We start from the raw sequence: 24,481 nt of genomic DNA, 5'->3' as shown, positions 1-24,481 counted from the left end.
CCACGCACAAATCTCAGCATCTACCTCTGTCGCGGCCCTAAATTGTAATCCAAATATTAATTATAATGGCAAATGTCGAATCGTTTCTAAGAAATTTGAAGTCTTAATGGACCACATGGGACAAAACGTCCAATGGAAGCATCTGTTAAAGTCTTTACATGATGAAGTTCTTCTTTTATTGGGACATTCCACTACTTCCAAGTAAAACATACAATTATTGCAATGGAACTGTAGGAGCATTCTAAATAAGAAACATGAATCAGTGAGTTTGTTAAATTCTTTTGATCCTGAGTTAATTTTATTGAGCGAAACTTGGTGAAAATCTCATTTTCATTTTCATATGAAAAGTTTTTTGGCGCTACGGCATGATGCACCCATCTCTGGAGGTACATGCATTTTAATCAAACAAGACATCTATTTTCAGGAAACTCCATTAAACTATATTATACCGGGAACTCTAGGCATTGCAGTACAAATTAAAGATTGGTACGTGGTTTCAATATACTGGCCGCCGTGGATAAAAGGAAATGGGACATCTTTTTTTCGCAATTTTCACAAAAAACACTCTTATAGCTGAATGCCCACAATCCTCTTTGGGGGAGCATATCTAGCTGCCCAAAAGGGAGGAATATCGAAAAAATCGCCGTAAAACAGGAACTGATTATCCTCAACGACGGCTCTCCTACTCGACTAACAGCCCCTAACATTAATAAAAGTGGAGTAGATCTCACTATTTGCACTGTTGATTTAGTACACAAAACAAATTTGATTCTAATTTATGATATACATCAAAGTGACCACTTCCCAATAATAATAGATATAGGCCTACAAGTTTACAGAAATGTGTCTCAATTTACTACATCCCGTAATCTGCGTTCGTTTGATCCTGATTTATTCACAACCTTTCTTGCTGATAAAATACGCTCTACACTTCCACATACACATCTTCTTGACTATGATCTACTTTTACAATTTATTCATTCCTATTTAGATACCTATCATCCCATAGAACACAAGCAGATTTTTAAAAAGCAGAACAATTCTATTCGCTGGTGGGATTCCGAATGCGCTTCCCTAGTCCGTCGAAGACAAGTTGCCTTAAAAGCATATCGAATATATGGCATATACGATCATTATGTTCCGTAGAAAAATTAGGCGCTTCTATACAGTCTAATTTAAAAAGACGAACAGCGTGGAAGGTATTTGTCACATCTCTCAATAGACACACTCCTATCAAAGATATATGGGCAGCCATCAAACATCTAAGTAATGCTCACACAAATGTTGTTCCTCAATCGGACCCAATTGTAATTGCCCAATTTTAACACCATCTGACACCGGATTACGTGGAACCTTCATACGAATATAGTTTTTAAGACTTCCCTCCGCGAAATTTTCTAGTCTCCTACAAAATGTCTCCCTTAACGAACTCGATATGGCACTCGAACATCGAAAAGATTCTAGTCCGGGCAGAGATTTTATAACTTATAAAATTTCGAAGTATCTACTGTCCCATGCTAAGCAAATAGCTGGTACATAAATTAAACGCCATACACGATAGCCATGCAATTTCTGTCGATTGGAATGATTTTCAAATCATACCAATATTGAAAAAAGGTAAACATCCTCAAGACAAAAACGAGTATAGAGGGATCGCGTTGGGATCTTGCCTACGTAAAACTCTCCAACGAATTCTCTTGCACCGTCTTCTATGGTGTTTAGAATATTATAATATACTCCCAGTCTATCTGTTCGTTTTTTAAAAAAGTACGACAGACGCCCTTAACGTATTTTTTACAGACTTATTACTCGCTCGAAGTCGAGGTGACGTTGTGACAGCTCTGTTTCTCGATATTAAAGGAGCATATGATAATGTGGACATCGGAGTACTTCTCGCCAAATTACGTACGTGGCAATTTCCTATCCCGTTTATTAATATTATAAGGCAATTATTAACTAATCGTCTCAATCTTGTAAAAAGCAACGGACAGATTCTTAATTCTAGGTACACTTCCAAAGGTCTTCCACAGGGTGACATTTTGAGCCCGATCTTGTATCTGTTATATACCTTTGATTTAGAGCAGGTGATTACTCAACATGCTAGAATCCTACAATATGCTGATGATATAGTTATTTATTCCATTAAATAATCGGTAATAGAATCCCGTACTACAATTGAAAATACACTGACGATCCTCCATAGATGGCTTCTACATCATAGTTTAGAAATAGAATATCAAAAATCCTCTGCAATGATTTTTATGAGGATACGAAGTTATGACTGTACGCCAATAACTTATGGCTCTCATGAGATTAGTATAGAAACTTCGATCACATATTTAGGAATCAAAATTGATAACAAATTACTCTGGAAAGAACATATGGAATATATTCTTTCCAAATTAGAAAGTAAGTGTAATATTCTTAAATCTCTCACTAAACGCACTTGTGGCTCGGATCCATATGTACTTCTTACGGTATATAAAATATAATCAGATCAGTATTCGATTATGGTTGTCACACTCTTGATATAGCATCTACTAGTCATCTCCGCAAACTGGATACCTTCCAGTTTAAAATACTCCGATTAATCATGGGGGCTATATCTTCCACCCCAACGAATGCACTTTTAGCTGAAGCATCAGAACCGCCATTAACGTTTCGACGACGACTACTCACAAGCAAATACCTTCTAAACAAATTAAATAAATATCGCCACCCAATCCTCCCGAAACTACAGCTGTTACACGAATATTATCAAAACCGGAATGTTAAGGAAGAATATCAACCGGCTCTATTATGGGCATTTAACCAATTTGGTAACTTTCGTACTAGTATGGTACAAACATTAAACCACCCGAAATACTCCATACCTTTTCAAGCTAGTACATTTAAACCCGATATTCTTCACACTATCTTTGAAGATCTTTCTTCAATACTACGAACAAACAGTCATGTCAGGAAAAGTCTATTTCACGTTGTTTTAAGTAATCATGAGCAGTATATCACTTTCTACACGGATGGTTCAAAACATCTATCTCCAATTGGTGTATGCGCTGTATTTTACTCGCCACAACTGGCAGTGGAAAAATAATACACTCTATCACACCTTGCTTCTTCTTCCACGGCCAAAATATTCGCAATCCGCCAGGTTTTATTGTACATGAAATATTCCGGAATATTAAAAGCTCGAAATTGTACTGATTCCTTAAGCACATTGATGGCCTTAGACAATCCCGAACATACAAATAATTGGTATATTCAGAATTTACGCAAATTAAGTTATAACTTGTCGCTCCATAATGTTAAAGTACTCTTCGCGTGGATTCCGGGCCATTCTGGAATCCAGGGGAACATCAAAGTCGATACACTAGCAAACGATGCAGCACTGGGTACCGGATTAGATTATTATATCGCAGTTCCACACACAGATTTATGGGAACACTGTCGTCACTTGTTCAAAGACCAGTGGAATGCAGAATGGCGACGAACATCACAGACGAAAGGTAAGCATTTATTAACGCTTCTGCCTGGCATTCCTAACAAACCGTGGTTCGCTTTTGGTAAATACACTCGCCGTCATATTATTACAATCATACGGCTCCGTTTAAATAATGTATGTACGCCTGCACATCTCTATCGCCTTAATATTATCCAAAGTAAATTATGTCCATGTGGACAGACACGCGGGACTATAAATCACATCTTTTTTCAGTGTCACACAAATGACCATCAACGACGCGAGTTCATATCTAAGCTTCTTAATGAGGTTTACCAACTGCCGTTAAATGTTTTGTGTTTAGTGTACCAACCGACGTTTCTTATTGTAGACTTAATTCTCATTTTTTTTAATTGCCTGTAACATTAATTTGTAACCTTTTCCTTTCCATCAGGTATATTCTTTATCATCTCAACCCATATTTGTGGTCCGGTCTAGTTCGTTTGTCGTAAGACGTCGTGACGGATAACACAGACGTGAAGAATTAGAACCTTGTGTCCCAGTGTTTTTATAGTTTGTTCCAACAAGAACGGGTACAGTTTGCAAACTGGCTGACGCATGCGCAGTACTGAAAGAGCGTTCCAACAAACTTCAAACTCAAACGTGGATTCGGAGTCGGTTGTTCCAACAGGCTATGGACCGTTCCTGAACCAGTTTGCGGACTGGCAAAGCAGATCGTGCTCCAGAACCATGTACATCAGAGACATGCGCAGTACACCAAAATAAGTGTGAGCTGTGCATTGTGGTCCATAGCTGTCACTTGGTGAAGCGTGAACAGCTGGCCAGTATCATCTGGCGCGAGCAGACGACACGTTACACGTACAATTAAATAGAAGTATGGCGTTGTTATACAATTATACAGTCAAAGTTAAAAATGTATACTATTAAAAAGTCATATTTGTCTACTCACTAATAAGGTAAGAGGCACGAGATAAAAACGAGAATGATGCATGACGATTTTGAAGGCGGTTCCTTGATCCACTAGCTCACTGGGACATTCTATAATAAATAAATAAATAAATAAATAAATAAATAAATAAATAAATAAATAAATAAATAAATAAATAAATAAATACTGATCTTACGAACTGGGACTCCAGTGAATATGATCTAGAGATATATTACAATATCCCAGAAGCGAAAAATGAATATTATTTAGGCAAGTTATTATATTTTTTTTACATGTTTAAGTGATATTTATTTTCACTACATGTACGAGTAACTCATAATTTAGTAACCAAAATTCTCTTCCTCTCTTGTTCTCCGCCTATAGAAGAAACAGTACCTCGCTATGACAATGAAACTTTCAAGGAGCATTTTCGCGTCAGTAGGGAGATAATGGAAAATATTGCAGAACGGTATGAAGGAAGCGACCAGAACAAACATCAGTCTGGCCGATATCGAAAAACTTTCTGCACTGAGTCAGGTTTGTCTGCAGCTGCTACGATAATAATAATAATAATAATAATAATAATAATAATAATAATAATAATAATAATAATAATATTCGTTAAGTGTTGGTTTTCCAATGAAAATGAAAACCTACAACCTCTTTTCCAGTCATTGACCGGGTCAGGGATGTAATGAATGAAGCAGATATAGGCTCTTAGTACGATTGGGTCGCCAAACCCCAAAGTGATTTATTAATGAAATGAAAATGGCGAGTGTTGCTGGAATGAAAGATGACAGGGAAAACCGCAGTAGCCGGATAAAAACCTGTCCCGCCTCCGCTTTTTTCAGAACAAATCTCACATGGAGTGACCGAGATTTGAACCACGGTATCCAGTGGTGAGAGGCCGACGCGCTGCCGTCTGAGCCACGGAAGCATTAATAACTTATCTGCACAAGTAATCACTTGGCCTACAGAAGATCAGAAAGTAAATATTGAGCAACATTTCGGGCAAAGTGTATTTCCAGGTGTCATTGGTGCCATAGGTGGCTGTCATACTGAAATTGATCATCATCATCATCATCATCATCATCTGTTTACCCTCCAGGTTCGGTTTTTCCCTCGGACTTAGCGAGGGATCCCACCTCTACCGCCTCAAGGGCAGTGTCCTGGAGCTTCAGACTCTTGGTCGGGGATACATCTGGGGAGTATGACCAGTACCTCGCCCAGGCGGCCTCACCTGCTATGCTGAACAGGGACCTTGTGGAGGGATGGGAAGATTGGAAGGGATAGGCAAGGAAGAATGAAGGAAGCGGCCTTGGCCTTAAGTACCATCCCGGCATTCGCCTGGAGGAAAATTGGGAAACCACGGAAAACCACTTCCAGGATGGCTGAGGTTGACTCAGTTGACCTCCCGAGGCTGAGTGGACCCCGTTCCAGCCCTCGTACCACTTTTCAAATTTTGTGGCAGAGCCGGAAATCGAACCCGGGCCTCCGGGCGTGGCAGCTAATCACGCTAACCACTACACCACAGAGGCGGACATACTGAAATTGATAAGCCTGCAAATGATCCCGATTCTTACATAAATAGAAAAGGACACTATTCCATACAAGTATATTATATTTATCAACATATGTCTTCATAGTAAACCACTGTTATTATAAATGAATTAATGAATGCAAGCTGTTTGTGACCACAGGCAAAATACTTTGGATGTGTTTCCGAGTATTTTTTTAATGCTATTTGCTCGGAGCGTCGAACCACGTGGATCTTTTGCCCCTACTGGCACCATATTGTATAAACCTGCGCGTAATTGGAATGACGATAGTGTGGAATGTGAGGAAAGGAAGATTAAGGTCGCCATTACAATTAGAAAACGCCGACCCGGCCGGGAATCGAACCCAGGGCCACCGGGTGGCAGGCGGACGCGTTGCGCCCTATACCGCGGGGCAAGAATAGCAGAGCAATTTGAAGTTCACCTCTTGGCAATAATTTAGAAGGAAAAATGTGATTATCATTTTCTTTTAGGTGACACGGTTATTCTCTGAAGAGAACCGTCTACATAATCGGTTTTACGCTGCCAGTACTCGTGCCAGAATTATAAATTCACGTAATTCTGGAATGAAGTAATTATTATTTTAGAAACAGGTCCATTAGTCCATAATCGTATTAGTTGAGTCAAATTATTGCCAATTATCTTCCACTGAGTAGGCCTAACAAGTTGTTTAGCAAAGATGAACAAGAACAGCTGTTAGTTTATCCTCAAACAGGAATCTCCTGCGTAATTGTGAACGCATGCGCATTGTAGTTTTTCTTGACCGTTCACGAACCGTTCCGACAGACTGCTGTTTAGCGACGGTTCCCAACTAGTACATAGCTCGCGAATGCGCTTACATCAATTCATGAATCGATACCAAACCGTACGCAAACTGCTTGTTGGAACAAACCTTATGTTATGTCCTGATAAGTTACCCTAAATGTTTTATCATTACCCGCTCTGAATTAGCTACTTTAAATAGTATATCACCACTCTTCTGTAGTGCACTAATTTCTGCTAAGTTGGCACCTCTCCTACACAATACCAAACAATACTTAAACTGCAAACCAGTGACTGGACGTAGCGTCTTACGACGATGTCCAACAACTAACCAAGAAGAAGAATGCCATGAAGTTGACGAGAAGTAGGCAACGGATGAAATGAGAAGACAACATAGCGTCTTTTCTGAAACCTAGAGGAATGAGTTTGACAAGATTGAGTTTGGAAGGGTAATAGGGAGGTACATTCAGGGAAACAGGGTGGCCTAGGGAGCGGTGATAAGGGAACAGGGAACTGGAAATCAAGTGGGGATGACATAAAATTGTTAGTGTTGAACTGTAGAAGTATTGTAAAGAAAGGAATAGAAGACTGGAAATTCCAAAGGGGCTAAGTAGGTACCATTTTTGTGAAAAATGAGATTTTTCTGCCTGTAGGAGGTATGTATCAAGGCCAATACCTGAAGAAAGGTTCCAAGTCCGTACGTGCTCCTGATAGTTTCCTATGACTGCTCCTAGATTGCGCGGGTGGTACATCCAGCGCATGATGAATGTCGATAGGGGCTAAGTCCACTTTCTGCCACTGGCGTTCTGCTCTTTATCAGTCGCCATATGTTAATGAAGATGGCTGATGTTACAGTGCGTAGTGATTCTATAGACTGTGCTGGACCAAAAACAATGAAAAGAAAACCCGAAAGTGTAAGTAAGAGAGTGGTGGAGAAGAAACGGAGAGTGTCTGGTTTATCATACAAGACAAGAACAGGAAAAGCAATATCACCCAAGCAACAGCCAAGCATGCAGGTACGAGATCAGTGCGTTAAAATTTAATGCTTCACAGTAATATTGCATGATATTCATTGAATATTATAGTAGTTTCCTGGATTTCTTGTAGTGTTATTAGCGACAGTAATATATATATAACTTTGTTGCATTACAACTAACACGTTTGCAATATTTTGCTTTTAGGTTACCTGCAAATGCGCGTATGATTGTCACTCCTTGTCAGCAGAACATAAGACGAATTTTTTTACTATGTTCTACCAGGAAGATGAGCAGACACAACGCACTTTTTAATGGGGCACATGGATGTTATTCCTGTTCAACGTCGGCGAAACGGAAAGTATGCAGATCCACAGCGAAGTCGCCGCCAGTGTACATTGATTTTTACGGTTCCTGATGGTGTGGGTGGACATAAGCAGGTATGTAAGAAGACCTTTATGTATGTTTTTGGTATTTCGAAGAAAAAAATACAGTTGATGTCGCAGAAGAAAAAGGGCGGTGATACTGTTTTCGAAGACAAAAGAGGAGGAGCATTTAACAGAAAATACACAGATGAAGATTGGCAGATGGTTCGGAACCACATTAAAATGTTGCCTAGAGATGTGAGTCACTACAGTCGAAAGCGTACAACGAAGGAGTACTTAAGCCCTGATCTTAATATGAACAGGCTATTTACTGCTTTTAAACTAAAATATACAGATACTACTGTGACATACATTTTACAGAAAAGTTTTCCTTACGGATTTTCCACATGTATCCTTCCGAAAGCCACGATCAGATACATGCCTAACATGTGACCGACTCGTTCTAGAAGCTAAGGCAAATCACCAGAATGCTTACACAGCTAAGCAAGAACTTGAGTTGCACCATCGCAAAGCCGAAAAAGCCGCATCACTGTTAAGAACGGATGCAATTTTTGCAACGTTACCAGATAGTGATACGTGCACTGTATCCATAGATCTCCAACAGGTAATGTTTATACCATTCCTTACACATTCAGATATGTTCTATCTAAGACAACTCTCATGTTACAATTTCGGAGTACATATGCATGATACTGGTGACGCAACGATGTGTATGTGGAATGAGAGTAAAGGTGGCAGGGGGGCAATGAAATCGCGTCCTGTTGATTTACATTTTACAATCAACTACATAGTATTACAATGAAGAGAAAGCTGTGTGTATGGAGTGACAACTGCTCCGCACAAAATAAAAACAAAGTAATGCTATTCATGTACATGTTCCTTGGTTCTTGTGGTGTGTTTGAATGTATTGACCATAAATATCTCATATCTGGACATAGTTTTCTGGCATGCGATCGAGATTTCGCAATGATCGAAAAGAGAAAGAAGACAGTGAAGTGTTTTATTCCCGATGATCTGATGAAGTTAGTGAGATCATCACGTCATGCAAAGGCATTCAGAGTTTTGGAAATGCATGACTCTCACTTTCTGGACTTTAACACAGCAGCAGATAACTTGCTCACCACCAACAAACTGAATATATCAACTGCATCTTGGATCAGAGTAACTGCCCCAGAAGAAGTCAAAATACGAAGAACCCTAAATGAGCTTGAAGAGTGGACGACATTTAATGTCCTGAAGAAGGGAAAGTCTGTTTCAGATTTCCAACAAATTGAACATATTGATAGGATAGTCGGCTATATGGGAAACGACATGGAAAGAACTATGTAGCGGGAGATCTGAATTTGCCAGATGTCAATTGGGAAGGAAATGCGAACGACAGGAAGCATGACCAACAAATGGCAAATAAGTTAATATAGGAAAGACAGCCGATTCAGAAAGTGATGGAACCAACCAGAGGGAAAAATATCCTGGATATGGTGTTGATAAAACCAGATGAGTTCTATAGGGAAACTGAAGTAATAGATGGTATTAGTGATCATGAAGCAGTTTTTGTCGTAGTCAAAAATAAATGTGATAGAAAGGGAGGTCTTAAAAGTAGGACTATTAGGCAGTACCATATGGCTGATAAAGCAGGCATGAGGCAGTTTCTAAAAAGTAACTATGATCGGTGGAAAACGGTAAATAAGAATGTAAACAGACTCTGGGATGGGTTTAAAGAAATTGTTGAGGAATGCATAAACAGGTTTGTACCTTTAAGGGAGGTAAGGAATGGTAAAGATCCACCTTATTATAATAGAGAAACAAAGAGACTAAGAAGGAGGTGCAAACTGGAAAGAAATAGAGTTAGAAATGGCTGTGGAAGTAAGGAGAAATTGAAGGAACTTACTAGAAAATTGAATCTAGCAAAGAAGGCAGCTAAGGATAACATGATGGCAAGCATAACTGGCAGTCATACAAATTTTAGTGAAAAATGGAAGGGTATGTATAGGTATTTTAAGGCAGAAACAGGTTCCAAAAAGGACATTCCAGGAATAATTGATGACATGCTCGCAAAAACGGTCTAACCCTCAAAATTAAAAAAGTGAGTTAGGTGCTGCTATCTATTGAACAACATGAATAGTAACTGTTCCTACATACGCTAAAATCAGGAGGGATCATTTAGTGGAATACAGTAGGTGAAAATGTGAGTGTTTAACCTGAGGGCCTTTGTCAGAATGCAAAAATGGGCTAACCCCTTTAGAGCAGAAATTAAATAAGTGTACGCAACATTGCAGGCTTAGCACTAACATTGTGGTGTAGTGTGGTGGTGAACCAATGATTGAAACAACAAATTTGCCGAGAGCGGCTAACATTATGAACATTACATAAGAATTTTAATGTAACTTATCATTAAAAAATCATTACTGAGAATCGGTAAAGATGACCCATTTAGGTTACTTTTCAAGTACTCATACTCTTCTATTGAAGAGTATGATTCTGTAGATCTCAGAAAAAAAGTACCTGGTAGACCATCACTCGGTATTGAACACCTACCATGCAAGTACGACAGACTTAGGCCTGTACTTCCAGCCAAAATCAAGGATATTTTAGACTTGTTGGATTACACATCCCCTCTGCATCATGCATACTACAGAAATCTTGCTTCCAATCCATGTAATCCCGTTCAAGAAGAAGAAGAAGATCCACTTTTTTATATTCCTGATTATGATTAGTTTATGGGTACAGGATTAAGTACCTGCAGGCCAACCTCTTTATTGCATTTGTTGATATATTATGTATTATTTGTTTGTAACAACACTTTCCTTATCTATATTATATAATTTATTGCCAGAATTATTTGTATTTCCCTTCCATTTATCACAAAGTCAGGTAGGTATGTTACAAAACTAACACATGTACATTGAGTATACAACTTCCCTTAAGTTAATTTAGCTACTGCATCGCTAGTCTGCAATAAAACAACTTAAAATTGCTATGAAAAGATTTTCCTGAATGTATACTTTGTTTTGATGTGCAATACACCAGGTAAAATTAATGCAGTATATTTTTTGTTCCGTTTGCGAAACTTAAATTTTCTCCTTTCAAGCAAAGTGAGGGTTAGACCGTTTATGCGAGCATATCTTCAATTAATGGACAAGGGGAGTGTGTATGTGAGGATCTTCAAAAGGCAGAAGTATTCAGTCAGCAGTATGTAAAGATTGTTGGTTACAAGGAAAATGTCGAGATAGAGGAGGAGACTAAGGCCAATGAAGTATTAAAATTTACAGATGATAACAATGACATTTACAATAAGATACAAAAGTTGAAAACTAGAAAAGCGGCTAGAATTGATCAGATTTCTGGGGATATACTAAAGACAATGGGTTGGGATATAGTACCATATCTGAGGTACTTATCTGATTATTGTTTGGTCGGAGGAGCTACACCAGATGAATGGAGAGTTGCTCTTGTAGCCCCTGTGTATAAATGAAAGGGTGATAGACATAAAGCTGAAAATTACAGGCCAGTAAGTTTGACATGCATTGTATGTAAGCTTTGGGAAGGCATTCTTTCTGATTATATTAGACATGTTTGTGAAATTAATAACTGGTTAGATAGAAGGCAGTTCGGTTTTAGGAAAGGTTATTCCACTGAAGCTCAGCTTGTAGGATTCCAGCAAGAAATAGCAGATATCATGGATTCTTGAGGTCAAATGGACTGTATCGCGAGTGACCTGTCTAAAGCATTTAATAGGGTGGATCATGGGAGACTACTGGCAAAAATGAGTGCAATTGGACTAGACAAAAGAGTGACGGAATGGGTTGCTATATTTCTCGAAAATAGATCTCAGAGAATTAGAGTAGTTGAAGCTTTATCTGACCCTATAATAATTAGGAGGGGAATTCCTCAAGGCAGTATTATCGGACCTTGATATGATATGAGTAAAGGAGTGGAATCGGAGGTATGGCTTTTTGCGGATGATGTTATTCTGTATAGAGTAATAAATAATTTACAAGATTCTGAGCAACTGCAACGTGACCTCGATAATGTTGTGGGATGGACAGCAGGCAATGGTATGTTGATAAACGAGGTTAAAGGTCAGGTTGTGAGTTTCACAAATAGAAAAAGTCCTCTCAGTTTTAATTACTGCTTTGATGGGGTGAAATTTCCTGTTGGGGATCATTGTAAGTATCTAGGTGTTAATATAAGTTAAGATCGTCATTGGGGTAATCACATAAATGGGATTGTAAATAAAGGGTACAGATCTCTGCACATGGTTTTGAGGGTGTTTAGGGGTTGTAGTAAGGATGTAAAGGAGAGGGCATATAAGTCTCTGGTAAGACCACAACTAGAGTATGGTCAAATACTTTAATACACCAATACCGGACAGCTCTATCTCAACAGCATTGAGTGGAGTGCGAACAGCGACGGTGGTGACATCTAGCGTGTTGGTGTGAACTGCATACTTGTCTATGCTACAGTCAAGACCAACGGGAGAGGAATGGAAATATTTTTGTTAAAATATTTGAATAATAATAATAATAATAATAATAATAATAATAATAATAATAATAATAATAATAATAATAATAATAATAATAATAATAATGAAATTTTAATATATGAAATGCCTCCTTCATAAACCTCCAAACGAGCATTATGTTAACCGTGCCTTTCGCTGTCTTAAAAATTATAAAGCAGAATTTGTTTGAAAATCCAACCAGCCTCTGGGGGAAATATTTAACAACTACTCTCTCCTCTTCTTTTTAACCTTTTGTCAATTACCTAGCGCAGGATTTTGTATGGACTTAGCCTAGTTTTCCGGCCGGATGCCTTTCCTAACAGCAATCATATATGGAGGGATATATACCGTACTCACTTTAGCATGTATCTGTGGTTGTTTTTTCGTATGGTGTGTTATATATACGTGAAGATGCGTATGAATACGAACACAAATCCGTAGCCCTCGATCTACAGGAATTAACAGACGCGATTAAAATCTCCGACTCAGCCGGGAATTGTACCAGCGCCCTCTGAACCGAAGGCCAGTACGCTGACCATTCCGTGGTGATGATTATTTTAAGAGGAAGTACAACTGGCCAGCCATCCTCTATTAACACTAATCAGAAGGGAAATAGAAGAGGTCCAACACAGAATTTCTGCTGGACTATATTCCGGCACATCGGCGTCTCCGTAAAAGTACTTAGTGGGACGTAAAAATATATTATTATTATTATTATTATTTTCTTACAGTAAAAAAAGGTGACTGGATTCGAAACTCATGTCCTTCAATTTACAATTTCAAAACTACCACGATAACCATTACGCTACAGGCCCACAAGTTTCCGATTGTGAAATTTATGGTACTGTTTAACAATGTGGAGCCTCAAGTTTGAGTATACTAGAGTTCCATATTTGTTAATATTATTGGTTTTACGTCCCACTAACATTTCAGTAGAGTATTTGATTGATTTTTCTTAATATAAGGAGCATAGAATGTAACCTCAACACAGATGCCAGGTCATTACTTTTTTTAATACTTGCGGTCCTTATCAGTTCCCATGCCCATTATCTTGCTGGGTAATTTGTTCAGCGCATAACACTTTTCTTGGAATATAACTGCAATGTAAGATTATTTAGTGACAAACACTGATATATCATAAACAACACAGCAGTGCGCCAAGAATCATACAGATAGCAATATGTTATTGAAGAGTTGGTCACACCAAGCTGTGTAGGTAGCAGCACTATCGACTTTCTCGCTGAAAACAGCAAGCTGTCCCGTATTGTCGTATTAAAGTATTTGGTATGGTTCCAGTGTATGGGACCCTCACCAGGATTACCTGATTCAAGAACTGGAAAAAATCCAAAGAAAAGCAGCTCGATTTGTTCTGGGTGATTTCCGACAAAAGAGTAGCGTTACAAAAATATTGCAAAGTTTGGGTTAAGAAGAATTGAGAGAAATAAGAAGAGCTGCTCGACTAAGTGGTATGTTCCGAGCTGTCAGCAGAGAGATGGCGTGGAATGACATTAGTAGACGAATAAGTTTGAGTGGCGTTTATAAAAGTAGGAAAGATCACAATATGAAGATAAAGTTGGAATTCAAGAGGACAAACTGGGGCAAATATTCATTTATAGGAAGGGGAGTTAGGGATTGGAAGAACTTACCAAGGGAGACGTTCTATAAATTTCCAATTTCTTTGAAATCATTTAGGAAAAGGCTAGGAAAGCAACAGATAGTGAATCTGCCACCTGGGCGACTGCCCTAAATGCAGATCAGTATTGATTGATCGATTAGTTGGTTGATTGATTGATTGCTTGCTTGATTGATTGATTGATTGATTGATTGATTGATTGATTGATTGATTGATTGATTGATTGATTGATTGAACGCCCCGATCAAGGATAGAAGACAGGAACCTTACGATCTGTCTGCCAAACCCCGGCACAAACCTATACAAGAGGATCGATTAAGTAAAACGAAGTAATGTTATGTTTTCTATAATATTAATATGGAAAGTTAGCATACCTATTTATTTGTGGTACAAGAAAAATTATACGGGTGAAACTAATAATATAATAACGTAGGTAGCCCTGCGTGATGCCTGAATCAACGATTACGCCTGAGCAGTTGAATATGTCATAATAGTTTACACTTTAGTTACTAGGTGACAGCAGCAACTTAAACAAATACACTATATTATACACCATAGTGTTTTTTTGACTTAAAGCTATCTCCTAGGAAAGTGCTCTAATTTGGAAGACATTCGTACTAACTGAACCCTGAAGTTCACTTTCTGTGTCTGTAAGCTGCTAACAGTGACAGTTACCTCTTCCCAGGTACCGTTTTCACTAGTACGTTCTTCTGTTGTTGTTACCCATATATGCGGACGATATTTGCGTTACAATTCAAAGACCCAACTTAGCAGAAGCTGAAACATTTCTTAACCGAGACCTTGAACTGTTGGATGACTTTCAAAGATGGTATCTTCATCCCAACCCACAGAAAACAGTCACATCTAAATTCCATCTGAACAACGCAGAAGCAAACTACCATCCAAGGGTATTCTTCAAGGGTCATGAACTACAATATTGGGCCAATCCCAGTTACTTAGGAGTAACATTGGACAGCTCTCTTAAGTACAAAAATCACCTGCAGAAAAATGCCAACAAAATAAAAAGTCGTAATAATATTCTCCAACGACTGGCTGGAACTTCTCGGGGAGCGGATGGAAACACATTAAGGACAACATCTCTGGCCTTGGTCTATTCTGCAGCAGAATACTGCCCTGGTGTCTGGCTTAACAGTGCTCACACACAGCTAGTAGATTCAGTACTTCGTCAAACCATGCGGATCATAATTGGTACACTTCGTGCTACACCGACCCAATGGTTACCGGTTCTCAGCAGTACTACTTCCATATATCAGGAGACAGAAGGCCCTTTTCAGCTATGGACCAGAATGCTGAAGAATGAACATCTGCCTGTTCATGAGGATATCAGGCAGAAATGCACATGCCTTAAGTCTCGCCATCGTGCTTGGAAGACTGCCGTGAAGATAACATCCTTCGAATTCAACCCCACGTCTTAATGGTTAACAGAGTGGTCTTTATCTCCACCTCGGGCAATAGTGTATATTAATAACCCATCCACAAAGCTGGCAGGCTTCGATCTGCCACGCTTCACCTGGAGTAGGCTAAATCGCGTGAGATTTGGAGTAGGTAGAACAGCATCTACTTTACACACCTGAGGCTGTCCAGTTTCTCCATACTGTGATTGTGGGGAGGTTCGACAAACAATGAAACATGTAGTGCAAGAATATCCACCCCGTGCTTTCACTGGCACAATGGAAGACCTCAACTCAGCAACACCCGAAGCAGTGAAGTGGGTGACGGGTTTGGACATTCACATTTAGTGAGATGTACATCACTCCCACTCAATGTGTATATATTGTAATGGTTATAGCGTCCGCCATGCCAACTCGCTACGCGCCGGGGGCATCATCGTATCGGCCCCACCCCCTTACGCTCGAGCGCACCAATCACGAGCAACACTTGGTGCTAAGCCGGCCCTCTCGCCTCCGGCCGCGGTTGCACAGCAGAGGACTATGGAAATTACTGGAAGATTAATCTGAAGTGTTCCATCTCGCGAGGTTCCTGGATCCATCGAACATCCGGACGATTCTAGAAGGGCCAGCGCAGGTCTATAAGAGAGGAACGACCTGCCTGCAGTAAGTTAGTGAGAGTTAGACGGAGTGAGTGTGTGAGGAGTGAGCGCAGTCAGTGATAGCCTGGGCTGAGGTGTCAGCCTGATGGAGTAGGTATCTGTCTGTTGGAACCGAGGACTCGTTCCTGTTTCCTTGACGTCGTGCGTGTGAATCTCTTGGGGCCTGCTGCTGGAGAAGAACCTTGGGTGTTCTGGAGTAGCGCGAAGGAAACACTGGGAAAGACTGAGGAGTTCGACGGTTTGAGTGAACAGCGGATACTATCCGGAGCTGCGAGACTGACGTGTAGGCTGTGGACCGTGACAGCGCTAACGAGTGTGACTGAGTGGCTGAGTGAGTGTAGTGTAAAGAATCGATGACTCTGTGTAGGTGTGTGTGTATCATTGTAGACGGAACATGAGAAACTAAGAGAGAGAGAGAGAGCGAACCGTGTAAGTGTGTAACCGTAACATGTGTAAGTTGTAATCTCGGCTATCGTCTCTGTGTGTGTAAATCTGTAATGTAGTGCTAAGTTAATAAATCTTAGAAATAGGACGCTACCAGGTTCTGTACTCATTTATTTACTTATTTACCCTGCCAACACGTTACAACTGGTGTCAGAAGCGGGATGGACAGGTGTGATAAACTGGTGGATCTTACGTTAAAACTGCTGTCAGCATCGAGTACCTGGTAGCGTATTTTGTAGCCGGTAGAAATTTATTCGAGTGAAATGAATTCCAAACAGCTTCATTTTTTCTAAGTAAGTTTAGTGATCTTTAAACTAAAATCTTATCTGGTTATGGCGAACTCATTAGTGAACTGAGATCTGAGCGGAGATCAAACCCGGACCAATTGAAAACAGACTCAAGTGAACGGAAGGGCGAGCAGTTAAAGTCAGAAAACGAAGTGCGCTCTCTCGAAACCGAGGTCGACGATGACGATGTGCGGGATGTCAACGAACTGGACGAGAACGGATCCGAAGAGATGCTCGCGGTTGTGGAGTCCGGAGTTCGAGGCCCAGCTGTGGAAGTGAGTGTCCTGCGTGCGAAAACGTTGGCTGTGGAGACGCGAAGGATTCCTGCTGGCAGTGACGGCGGCTCCACGATAGTGAAGTTGGAAACCCTACAGGACGAAGGGATTACTTCCAAGAGAACATGCCGGACCCAGTTCGAGACCGGATCGACGTCCGAGAAGAGTGCCGAATACCCGATTGCCGGACTACGTGTATAGAAGATGATAGTTCAACGCAGCCCCCAGCCAAGTTCGACCTACGAGGAGGTTGTGGGAGTGCCAGACGTACGTTGCGGTGTCCACCAACCGAGAGCCACCTACCGAGTCCAGTCGCAGGAGAGGACTCAGCGCACAGATATAACGCTGCGGATAATCGACGCCGAGATCGAGCGACTAGGCGACGTGATTGTGGAAGAGTTATCGCGAGATGACACCAAGCTCGAGGCGGCTGACGTCTGTGATAAACTACGTGGCGCTGAGATCCGTCCAGGGAGGACGATCGGCAAGAAACAGAACTACGAAGAGGCTCTGACGATGGCCCACGAGACAGAGGCAGCGACTGCAACGGCACGGCTGCAGGGACCCCTACTAGGAGACGGAGCAACAATGGAAGAAGAACCGATGACCAACGAACGAGGATGCCACCTGACCAGGATACTTGTTCCAGCATGAAGCTGCGTGCCGGTACGAAAATCAGATTCTGCACCCCGGAAGAAAGGAAATTTATTATTATTGAAAACGCACACATGCCGTGCAATAAGAAATCATTACATTATATTTACATTACTTCTCTTTGCTATAAGCTACGATGCATTTCTGTCTATTCCTGCATTTTATAATATGGTATATATCACAGAGTTCCAGGCATAACTCACACACACACGCGTCGTTTGGTTCGTGATATAATTTATTGCGACACACCTTGTGGTGAAAACCATGGATCGCCAGCCTCGTCGTCACGTGTAGCATAGCATGATTAGCTTCCTTCCAGGTCCTGTCTTACATAGTAGATGTTGCATAGAAGTCCTTTGGTATGCTGTTTTTCTTCTCATTCAGATCTTGTATAAGCTGTTTAAAGCTGGTACTAGCTGGAAGTATGAGCTCGCATCTCAGATCCTCTATTAAGAAGGTCTCCCTGGTAAGCTCATACACTAGCCTCGATTTTGCATTCTGCGGGACTCCTAGAATTCTCTTCAGCTATCTGGCCTTTACTTGCTCCAGTTTTTCCAGCTGTTTGTATGTGAGGTATTCTCCCACTAATTCTAGGCCATATGTCAAAACCGGTAGTACCTTCAGCCTAAACAGGTCCATAGCTGTGTTGATCGATAGTTGCGTGATGTTTCTGATTTCATTCATAGCTCTAATGACCGCCACTGCTCTAGATCTTATATGTAGTCTGAAACTCTTTCCCGTCGTTTGGATTGTGATACCTAGGTATTTAAAATTGTTAGCCTTCTTGAGTAGTTTGCCGTTGCATTTGACTTTCTCTGCTTCAGTGAGCCTTCCTCAATTCCTAAACACTACCAATTACGTTTTCTCTTCGTTTATCTGGATATCGTTCCTCTACGCCCATTCACATAGTGTGTTTATTGATATTTGCAGTTTATCTATATCTGTCACTGCGATGACCATGTCATCAGCGTATATGTATGTGCTTGTTCCTGCCATTACTCAGGACAGGGCTGAGTGGGTCGCCTTGGAGGACACCGTTCGTCTGCGGCAGCCAGTCTGATATGCCTATTCCATCATCTATCTGTAGCCTATGTGATTTTCTGCCAGTATATTTGATATCAGGGTCGTTGTGCTCGTTCTCCCAATTAGTTCCTCCAGTTTATCTATTAGTACCTTTCTGTTGACCATATCGAAGGCTTTTGAGTAGTCAACAAAAACCCCATTTAGTTTTCCTTTTGGCCTTTCTATCGTCTGCTTTATTTGCTCCAACAGGTTTTCTGCTGCCAGAGTCGTGGACCTTCCCTTTCTAAAACCAAACTGTCACTCTGGTAGAATGGGTTCTAGCTTCTCTGCCAGCCTATTAGCAAGGATTCCTGTTAAGAGTTTCAGTGATGTAGATTCCAACACTATTCCTATATACGCGATTGGGTTTTCTGGGTCTCCATTACCCTTGTATAATAATTTGATTGCTGACTTTCGCCATTCGTCTGGTGTGCTTCCTAGCTCTAAACATTTATTTAGAAGGGAGGTCCATATTGGTAGGTATTCTTGTGATGTTTCCTTTAAGTTTTCACTTCTTATTCGATCTATTCCTGGAACTCTGTTATTCTTCATTTTCTGTATCGCTCTCGCATATTCATCCGTCGTGAAGATTTCATCAGCTTGTGGAGTCCTAGGTGTCTTAATCATGGGTCTTGTTTCTTTTGAACAGATTACTATTCTTATATGATCTATCCATGATTCCATGGGTATGTTGGGCTGTATTTTCTGCCTTTTCGGTCTCAAAGCTCGGTAAGGGTCTTCTTCTGCCTCCTGTACCATTTTCTTATGCTCTTCTTCCAGGTGTTGCTTTTTTTCTTTCTTATTAGGTTTTTGTATTTCTTTCGTTCTCGTTGGTATTCTTCGGTGGTTGCGCTTGCCATTTGTTCTCTAGTTTTATGTAGTGTTTTCAGTGTCAATTTTCTTTATTCATAACATTCTCTGTCGAACCATGGCCTCGCCATCCTATTTGTATCTTGTGTGGTAGCCCCATTTATTATAGTTGATTTCAGCCATACCGAGCTCGATAGCTGCAGTCGTTTAAGTGCGGCCAGTATCCAGTATTCGGGAGATAGTAGGTTCGAACCCAACCATCGGCAGCCCTGAAAATGGTTTTCCGTGGTTTCCCATTTTCACACCAGGCAAATGCTGGGGCTGTACCTTAATTAAGGCCACGGCCGCTTCCTTCCCACTCCTAGGCCTTTCCTGTTCCATCGTCGCCATAAAATCTATCTGTGTCGGTGCGACGTAAAGCAACTAACAAAATAAAAAAATTCAGCCATATAGCGGCCTCATCAATATTTCCTGCTCTTATTGCTCTTTCAACGTTATCTTTTTCTTTCATTTTCTCTTTAATTTTTTCCATGTCCAGGATCTTGCCAAACGTTATATTTTGTCTTTGTTCTAATTTGCTAGTTCTGACGTTTTCTATATTTAATTGTACTGGAATGTGTTTACGGATGACTGCTTCTTCTTTTTTCTCTGTGGTAGCAGGGTGTTTTGTTCTAAAGTCCTTTGTGATTATTAGATCTATTGTGCTAGCTCCGTTATGCCCTATGTATGTCCAGTCCTCCTGTCTGTTGTGTATTGTAAAGCCTTCGTTTGTTAGATACTCCATTATTTCTTTGCATTTTCTATCTTGCCTATTTATTGCACAATTCAGATCTCCCGCAATGATTATCTTATCCATACTTCTACTGTGATCCAAGGTCATCCCTAGTTTGTCTATTATGTCTGTGGCAGTGTGATCTGGGTTGATGTAGACTGCTACTATAACACCAATTCTTGTCCTGACAACCAGCATGTTTTCTTCTCTTAATAGTAGTTTGAAGGGGGCCAGATGTGGTTTGAGTATGCATAGCACACCTCCCGCTGGTCTTCCTCTTCTCATACACTGTATCGCATATTGTAAAATTCTGGGATGTTCAGTTCTGTGTCCTCTTTTACCATTGTTTCTGTGAGTACTCCAATGTCATAATCAGCTATGATATTTCTCGGGAGCAGGCTCAAGATTCCCCTCAGGCCCTCTACATTCCATGTTATTATATTAATATTAATCCCTGGTTGCCGGACCTCTGAACTTCCAGGGTTGCCGAAGGGGCCGACATATTACATCTTCTGGCCAGAAGTTTCCATCGTAGACTGTTTCTAGGTCTTGCATTGGAATGCCTATTTTGAAGCTCTGCTTCCTATTTTGTCATTCACTAGGTCACAGTAAGTTTTCCCTTTTACTCCGTTTTCCTTCAGGTATTTTATGATAGCTTCCTCTGTCGTATCTTTGTCCAGTTTTCCCACGTACAACCAGGCGTATCGTTCCGCTGCCTTTATTTTACTTTCCCCTTGTCTCATTCCCATTTTTCTTCCGTTAATTTCTTTTCCTGCCTCGTTTCCCCGTTGTCTGTTCCCGCCTTTCACCGCGTTTGTCCACTCCCTATCCTGGTTCTCTAGTTTAGTTTCATCATTCACTGGTGTTCTAGGCTGTCCTGTTGTCTGCTTCCACTCTTCATCTTCTATTATATGTATTTCAACGTCGTTGGGTCGTTCTTGCTGGCCCCTGCGCTCTTGTCTTGTTACCGTTGTCTCTGCTACGCCGATTTTCATGTTATCAGCTATTTCCTGTAATTGTGGCTTACCGTGCATTGGTACTTGGGAAGTGGGGGATTTGGTTTGTTCACCCATGTTGCTTTGAGGGAGCTGCGCTTCATCTTGATTACAATAAGGAAATTCAGCAGGGCTAGATCTGGGGCGAGCAAACCAGTCCCGAGCATCGCACCAGAGGACTACGAAGGCGCTCAAGCCCTGAAAGTATGCGCGGGTGTGGACGGAAGGAAAACCACAGAAGTTCCTGCTGCCACGCGAGGACTTGCTGATCGTTATCAACGGGGACGAGGACACCGTCGACCGGACCCAGCGGATCCTCCATGGGAAGGTGGTGGCCAACCGAACAAACCGTATTGCAGCGTATCGTGGAGCAGCTCAGGACGAGCAGCCTTAAGGAGGGGGCAATGTAATGGTTATAGCGTCCGCCATGCCAACTCGCTACGCGCCGGGGGCGTCATCGTATCGGCCCCAACCCCCTTACGCTCGAGCACGCCAATCACGAGCAACACTTGGTGCTAGGCCGCCCCTCTCACCACCGGCCGCGGTCCCACAGCAGAGGACTATGGAAATTACTGGAAGATTAATCTGGAGTGTTCCATCTCGCGAGGTTCCTGGATCCATCGAACATCCGGACGATTCTAGAAGGGCCAGCGCAGGTCTATAAGAGAGGAACGACCTGTCTGCAGTAAGTTAGGGAGAGTTAGACGGAGTGAGTGTGTGAGGAGTGAGCGCAGTCAGTGATAGCCTGGGCTGAAGTGTCAGCCTGATGGAGTAGGTATCTGTCTGTTGGAGCCGAGGACTCGTTCCTGTTTCCTTGACGTCGTGCGTGTGAATCTCTTGGGGCCTGCTGCTGGAGAAGAACCTTGGGTGTTCTGGAGTAGTGCGAAAGGAACACTGGGTGCCGACGTGTGAAGACTGCAGAGTTCGACGGTTTGAGTGAACAGCGGATACTATCCGGAGCTGCGAGACTGACGTGTAGGCTGTGGACCGTGACAGCGCTAACGAATGTGACTGAGCGGCTGAGTGAGTGTAGTGTAAATAATCGATGACTCTGTGTAGGTGTGTGTGTATCATTGTAGACGGAACATGAGAAACTAAGAGAGAGAGAGAGAGAGAGAGAGAGAGAGAGAGAGAGAGAGAGCGCGAACCGTGTAAGTGTGTAACCGTGTACTTGTGTAAGTTGTAATCTTGGCTATCGTATGTATGTGTAAATATGTAATTGTAGTTAAAAGTTAATAAATCTTAGAAATAGGACGCTACCAGGTTCTGTACTCATTTATTTACTTATTTATCCCGCCAGCACGTTACAATATGAACTGTCAGAGTTGATAGGTGGATAGTGATATTATGGTCTCTTGGTTGTAGGCGGCTCCGCATCGTCCATAAATAAATCAGCCCTCATGGATAATAGATTTATTTACACCACATACAGTTTTAGTACACCTTTGCATGTGAGGTTACACTGATTACACCAACGAGACACAAAGAGACGTGATGCCCATGCTCACTCCACGTCGCCGAATGACGCTAGTTTAGCCAGCTATACCCTGATGCAGTGTTTCATCGTGCACAAGGGTGCGTTCTGTATGTGGGGCGAGTTCATTCTTCCCGATGCCGCCTCATCCCCCCCCCCGCACGGAGAAGGAAAGTTCACAAGTCGAATGGACGGGCGAAGCGAACTCTTCGTGCTGATCGTGTTGTGTACTTTCTGGGTGGTGATGACGCATCAGGTAAGACAGGTGTAAAAGAAGTGCTAGGTTGACTGGATGAAATGGGGGTAGCAGATGTGTCAGGTGTGTTGGTGCGGGTAGTAACAGCAAGGTTTGTTTCTATGTATGCAGGTATCACACGGTCTGTACTCACTACTACTTCCTTGTTTCCAATCATTAGTGTCAAAGTCTTCTCTCTACGGCCGACTACAGGGTAAGGACCAGAGTATGGGGGGTTGCAAAGGAGGCTTCATGTGGTCAACTCTCAGGAAAACATGGGAGGCAGTTGCCAAGTCTTTGAAGACGAATACTTTCTCTTGACTATCGCGGGAGGCAGGAACAGGTCTTAGTTCGGTCATTACCTTCCTTAGTTGATTTACAAAATCAGAAGGGTCAACTGGAGTAGAAGGACTGGGCGAAGAAGTAATCATTTCTCCAGGGAGGCGTAGAGGCTCCTCAAAAACTAGTTCGGCGGGGGAAGCTTCCAAATCTTCCTTAAGAACCGCACGCATGCCAAGTAACACTAGGGGTAAGGCTTTAATCCACGTTGCACTGTGACACATCAGCGAAGCTTTTAACTGTCTATGAAGACGCCCCACCATACCGTTAGCGGATGGGTGGTAACTGGTTGTACGGATTTTCGTTATACCAAATTGTGTCATAAGTCTGCGAAACAGTGTAGACCCGAATTGTCTTCCTTGGTCAGTATTTATACAAGTTGGGAGACCAAATCGGGAGGTCCAACCGCTTATTATACTATCGGCTGTTTCTTTGGCAGTGATGCTGCGCATGGGCTATGCCTCTGGCCAGCGAGTAAATCTCTCAACAGCAGTGAGGAGGTAATTATAGCCTTCGCAGACAGGCAGTGGGCCAACAATATCCAAGTGAATGTGGCTGAAACGGCCTGTGGGTGCTCCGAAATTCACCAAAGGAAATACATTATGACTCGTCACTTTACTGCGTTGACACAGCAAACAAGTACGAGTGTCTTTCTGAAAAGATGGCCAAACAAATCTATCTGAGACTAGACGAGAGGTGGCTCGAATGCCTGTGTGGCTTAAGTTATGGAGCTTGTCAAAGAACTTGCGTCGAAAAGGAAGTGTCAGGAACGGACGGGTTTTTTCTGTTGATGTATCGCATACAATGGTAGTCGTGGTGCCCGGGAGGGTTACTTTTTCTAATGTCAGCGACGTACCACC

Source organism: Anabrus simplex, chromosome 1 (assembly GCF_040414725.1).
Source record: "Anabrus simplex isolate iqAnaSimp1 chromosome 1, ASM4041472v1, whole genome shotgun sequence".
NCBI classification, from domain to species: Eukaryota; Metazoa; Arthropoda; class Insecta; order Orthoptera; family Tettigoniidae; genus Anabrus; species Anabrus simplex.
Note: the sequence above shows the minus strand (reverse complement) of the source record.